Source organism: Mustelus asterias, chromosome 18, assembly GCF_964213995.1.
Source record: "Mustelus asterias chromosome 18, sMusAst1.hap1.1, whole genome shotgun sequence".
Classification (NCBI taxonomy): domain Eukaryota; kingdom Metazoa; phylum Chordata; class Chondrichthyes; order Carcharhiniformes; family Triakidae; genus Mustelus; species Mustelus asterias.
In genome coordinates this window covers 45,565,383-45,571,389 of record NC_135818.1, presented here as the reverse complement: position 1 = coordinate 45,571,389, position 6,007 = coordinate 45,565,383, and the positions used below count along the sequence as shown (strand labels likewise).

At 40.3% G+C, this 6,007-nt stretch overlaps 1 non-coding gene across 1 annotated transcript; it reads left to right on the top strand.

The window, feature by feature from the left end:
- Window positions 1-344: 344 nt before the first annotated feature.
- On the top strand, window positions 345-533 carry LOC144507373 (U2 spliceosomal RNA). Its single transcript, XR_013500076.1, has one exon. It is a non-coding gene; the product is annotated as a U2 spliceosomal RNA (small nuclear RNA).
- The last annotated feature ends 5,474 nt before the right edge of the window (window positions 534-6,007 follow it).

The window sequence follows — 6,007 nt, the reverse complement described above, 5'->3', positions numbered from 1 at the left end:
GGGCAGAACATGCAGACTCCACACAGGACAGTGACCCAAGCCGGGAATCGAACCCGGGTCCCTGGTGCTGTGAGACAGTGCTAACCACTGTGCCACCATGCCGCCCATTGGGAGAGATTGACAAAGATGTCATGGACAAAAAGATAAAGGGTATATAAATGGTGGTGAAAATGGCTAAAAAGGATGCTGATTATGGCACATTAAGAGATCAGAATTTGTTAATGGCCAAACAAAGATAGTAAGAAGTTTCACAACACCAGGTTAAAGTCCAACAGATTTATTTGGTAGCACAAGCTTTTGGAGTGTTGCTCCTTCCTCAGGTGAGTTGAAGAGTTGTGTTCACAATCGCTTCTCGGCCTTTTGGCTAAGATCAAGTGTAGTATGGTCGGCAGCCCATGGTCGGCCGCACTTGGTTGAGGTCATTAGGTTACACTGAAGATTCATATGTTTCATATGAAGCAATTTTTTAAAGCGGCATCTCGGCCTTTTGGCTAAGATGCAAATGAGCTCAAGTCTTGGAGGAGAAACCTCCCCCTTCTCCAATCAGCTTGGCTCATGTAGATCAGGCCCAGGACAGGGTGGTTTGGTCGCTCGCCCTGTCTTGTCAGCCTGGATTTGAAATGTCTCAACTTGTTGAGACTCTGAATTGGATTTGATTTGATTGAATTGGAAAAGTATAAAAAAAAAGAGTTGTGTTCACAATCAGGGCATACATAGACACAGACTCAATTTACAAGATAATGGTTGGAATGCGAGTCTTTACAGGTAATCAAGTCTTTACAGGTACAGACAATGTGAGTGGAGAGAGGGTTAAGCACAGGTTAAAGAGGTGTGAATTGTCTCCAGCCAGGACAGTTAGTGAGATTTTGCAAGGCCAGGCAAGTCATGGGGGTTACGGATAGTGTGACATGAGCCCAAGATCCCGGTTGAGGCCACCCTCATGTGTGCTGAACTTGGCTATCAGTTTTTGCTTGGCAGAATGTGTAGGCTGGTGGAGTGAAAAGTGAGGACATGGAGGACCTATCCTGGTTCCAGGAGGGAGAAAAAGGGGTGACAGCAGTGGCAGGAGAGATGAATTGGACACGGTTGAGACTCCTGTCAACCACAGTGGGTGGGAAATACTTTATAAATACTTCAACTCATAGTCCCGAATGTTCCAATTATGGTGTAGTTAAAGTTATGTGTGGAATCAGCAAAACCATCAAAGAACTCATCTCAACCGTGTGGGACCTTTCCAAAATGTAATTAATGACCAAAGCTTTATCAGAATGTTCAATAGTATGGATGTTGGGGCAGAATCACATTTATTGAGATTCTTGAATCTTTGCATCATGAATCTTAATTGTACTTGATGCTGATGAATGAGCAGGCTGATCGCATTTGTCCATTTATTTTTGCCAGGAATGTCAGGTTTGAAGTTTTGTTTTGCTTTTGATGCGGAATACCTCTTGTTACAATCATACGAAGAACCCTTTCCTTCCTGGCAGATTCAGCAACCACTTAACCCTTTTTTTTCTTTACAGGTACAAATACAGGTAGGCACACCTACTTTGTATTTCCTTTACTTTCTGCTTACAACTCAGATTTCCAGCATCTGAAATTTTACTTTTTTAATTAATCATTCTCTTTTTTTTAAGAGTAGGAAGGACATATTTGCAACACAGCAAAATGTAGCTTTCTTTAAATGTACATTTTAAACCACATATATGATCGTATTTTCATATTATTTCCTATTCAAAACTTGTTTTGCATTTACCATTATTCCCAGAAAACAAAAAATGCAAAAATAATTTTAATAACGAATAAAATGTGGTTTAGGGTAGTATAAAGGGTTAACAGATGGGATATGGTTCATGTGTCTATGGTGACGATGATGCACTACTGACATCTGTCAGTCACATGCTAAACTCTCTCGATTGAGAGAGTTTGGAACACCATGTCTAGGAGCAAGATACCTACTCTGTAACCTGTTTAGACGTAGTACTCATAAACAAGCATTAAGCAGATATCTGAATGTGTCTACAGTCTGTCTACCAACCAAGTCCCATGCGTAGAGTCCAAGATGGAAGGACCATCTCTGAACATAGAGACAGCAATGGAGACATCAATGTAAAAATACCTTGGTGTCATCGAAGGAACCACAGAGTGAATAACACCTTGACAGCACTCATAGCAGATGAATAGAAGAAAGAGATGTAGAGGACTGAAGTACGATGACCGTCTCTGGTGAGCAGTCCCTCCCCCTACCCCGCCCATTTGACCACCTGGAAGGCCTGTAGAAAACAGTATCAGGCCTTTATGAGAAAGAACAAAAGCTTCAAGTCACTTCCTTTCTTTATTCTGTAAGTCCAAGTAGTGGGTGACATTTGATTTGATTTGCTTTGATTTATTATTGTCTCATGTATTAGTATATAGTGAAAAGTATTGTTTCTTGCGCACTATACAGACAAAGCATACCATACATAGAGGAGGAAAGGAGAGAGTGGAGAATTTAGTGTTACAGTCATAGCTAGGATGTAGAGAAAGATCAAATTAATACGAGGTATGTCCATTCAAAAGTCTGATGGCAACAGGGAAGAAGCTGTTTTTGAGTCGGTTTGGCATGTGACCTCAGACTTTTGAATCTTTTTCCCGACAGAGGAAGGCACGTGACCTCAGACTTTTGAATCTTTTTCCCGACAGAGGAAGGTGGGAGAGAGTATGTCTGGGGTGCGTGGGGTCCTTAATTATGTTGGCCATTTTTCTGAGGCAGTGGGAAGTGTAGACAGTGTCAATGGATGGGAGGCTGGTTTGAGTGATGGATTGGGCTTCATTCATGACCCTTTGTAGTTTCTTGCAGCCTTGGACAGAGCAGGAGCCATAGCAAGCTGTGGTACAACCAGAAAGAATGTTTTCTATGGTGCATCTGTAGAAGTTGTTGAGACACGTAGTGGACATGTCAAATTTCCTTAGTCTCCTGAGAAAGTAGAGGCGTTGGTGGGTTTTCTTTACTATAGTGTCCACATGGAGGGACCAGGACAGGTTGTTGGTGATCTGGGCATCTAAAAACTTGAAGCTCTCGATGATTTCTACTTCATCCCCATTGATGTAGACAGGGGCATGCCCTCCACTACGCTTCCGGAAGTCGATTCTCCGAAGACAGCAGGTACAGGATTCCGTCATGCACTTTAAGACCATTCTTAAAGCCTTTCAAAAATATTTCAGTCCAAAGCATAGAGAGAAATTGAAACAATATGCACCGTAGCAACATGTCTACTCAGTAACCTGTAAGAAGTAGTACCAGTAAACAAGAGCTTAACAGGTAGCAGCATATGTCTACAATCTGTCTACTACTAAGTACCACACCTAGGGTTGGGTTTTCCGGCCACACTTGCCCCAAAACCGGAAAATCCCACCCGAGCTCAACGGACCTTTGCATGGTTACGATTCCTGTGGTGGGCGGGACAGGAAAATTCCGGTGCTAGAGTCAAAGACAGAAGAAAGATCTCAGAACAGTCAATACTAATTATCTTAGTCACTTAATAAAGAAGTATATGTTTCATGCAATGAAATTATTTTGAACTGAGTGAATTCGCACTTGTGGTGCAGGACCGTATTACTCTCATTAAAATTGTTTTAGCATAGCTTCATTTTCCCAAAATGCTGTGAAATTTTGTTTTGTTCAGTCCTTGCCACTAGGTGTCATGTGTTGATTTCATTGGAAATTTCTGCTGAGAAATAATTAGCCTGCAGAACATGAGTTGTTTAGGATTTAATGATTGTTATTCAGACAATGGCACTGATTATCTAACATAAACGTTTCTTTGCTGACTTCTTGTTTTTAAGCAAGGAGTCATGTGTTAAAGAACTCTCTTCATTAAAACCCGAATCAAATAATTCATATTAACTCAGAAAATGAACTGAGCATAATCAATGTGTCCACGTTTACACCTTCACATTAAATCATCAAAACCAGTCTTGAGTTTTAATGTCTTTGAGTATTCAAGTTTCCAGCTACAAATTTACAAATGCTATAATGGAACTTGAAGATGCCTACTTTACTGATAAAGAGGTGACTTAAAGTACAGTATAAAAGGAGTAAAAAGCACTTAAATTAATTGATTACTATCCCTAATTAACTGATGGTTGCTGTATTGCATCTCACCATTGCTTTGCACTATTTGGTCTTTTAACAAAAATGTTTTATTCGTCAAATTTAGTTCATTGAGAGCAAACCAAAAATTTGAATTTAAATCTTACTAATGGAAAGCACAATAATAATTGAGAAATAATCTCCATTGCCTAGTCCATTAACTGTGCTTAGCCATTTTCCCCAGTGTTCCATTGGACCAAAGAACAGAGGTAAGCTATAATTTTGTTTTAATATGTATTGTGGCAGTGTACACTGCACATATCAAAGCTTGTATAAGAATTTTTGGCACATTTTCTATAAGTCTTAGGAAATAGCATCAAATTATGAAACAGAAACAGAGAATGCTAGAAAAACTCAGCACCTGAAGGGAGAGAAAACATTTTGAGTCCATTTCACTCTTCATTGAAACTAAAAGAGAAGGAAAATGTGTTGGCTATTATACTCTACCTGTGAGAGATTGCAACAAAAATGTAGCAAACTTAAGAGCAAGAGACAGATGGCTCAATGTGGGAGGGGGGGAATGAGTTAAAAAAAAAATCCCATACGTTTTTTGTCTCAATGTGAAAACCCTCCCTTCACACACACGTAAAAAAAACACACACACACAGAGGATAGGAAAAAGGATTTCGGAGAACAAGAACTACAGAAAGAATATTAGTTCATGTGATTTCCAGAGTCTGAGAAGTCAAGGTCTAGATTCCTTTGTAGCAGGGGTTAGTTCCGATGAGTTTCCAGTTGGAGTTAACAATATCTAAATCCTTAAACAAACAATGCTGCAGCAAAAACAGCAGAAAGTTACATGGCAAAAATAAAGCAGGTATAACTTTATAAACACCAAAGAAAAACTACTTAAAGTTCAAAACTAAACTATCAATCACATCTCTAAAAGCGAAACTTCTAGAGGTTGGACCAGAAAGTCCCAATATTATCTGTTTCAAATAAGTGTTTTATTAAAGCATTGTGTGAATGTATTTCAACGGAATAGGAAACAGTAATCGGGACAATCAGAATTCTAGTGTAGTACTGTCAATGATTTGTTTACTGAGCACATAGCAGCAGTGGGACAGGCTGAATAAAATATACTGCATGATAAAATGTTAGTGCACATTTATAGGAGGTGCAAGTACTGAAGTACAAAAGACCAAACAAACATAGGAAAGTTCATGTAAAGTCTGGGAAACAGGGGATACAGCTGGTGATACATGCTGACAGCCACAGAGCAGTGATAAGAAAGGATAGCAAAGGAGACAAATGTGCATTTTGGACTTACATTATGAGTATCCTTCCTTCTGGAAGCTCAGACTGGCTTAGTTTCCTATGGTTTGTGAAACATGGTACTTAAAGGAAGGTGGGGGCAGTTGGATTCAGCAAGTAAATGCTTTATATAGCATTGCTTATGGGTCAAGAGGAACAGGAGTGCTTCCACATGTTCGTTGGCACACATTCCATCCCACTCCACCCACACCAACTCACAAAATTTCCTGGTTCTCCTATCCATCTACCCCCACTCCTTCCGAAACAGTTGTCCTTTTGGCTCTACTCCTAAACCTACAATGTTGCCAATCCACCCTCCCTCCTGAGTGTCATTCAACCACTCCCCCATGTACCCCACCAACTTGCATTGTTTCCCAGTTACTGGGGACCTTTTCCAATGGTCTACAGCTATGGCCTTCTGACCTTGGCTTTCCATTTTATCAGCCATTCGGTCTCCCAGATTGCCTCGATCCACTACAGTTTGCCTATTGCCACAAAAGGTCCACAGCAGACACCATCTCCCTGGCCTACATTCAACCCTGAAACACCTGAATAACAGAGACATCTATATCAGACTCCTATTTATTGACTACAGCTCAGCCTTCAACACCATTATTCCTA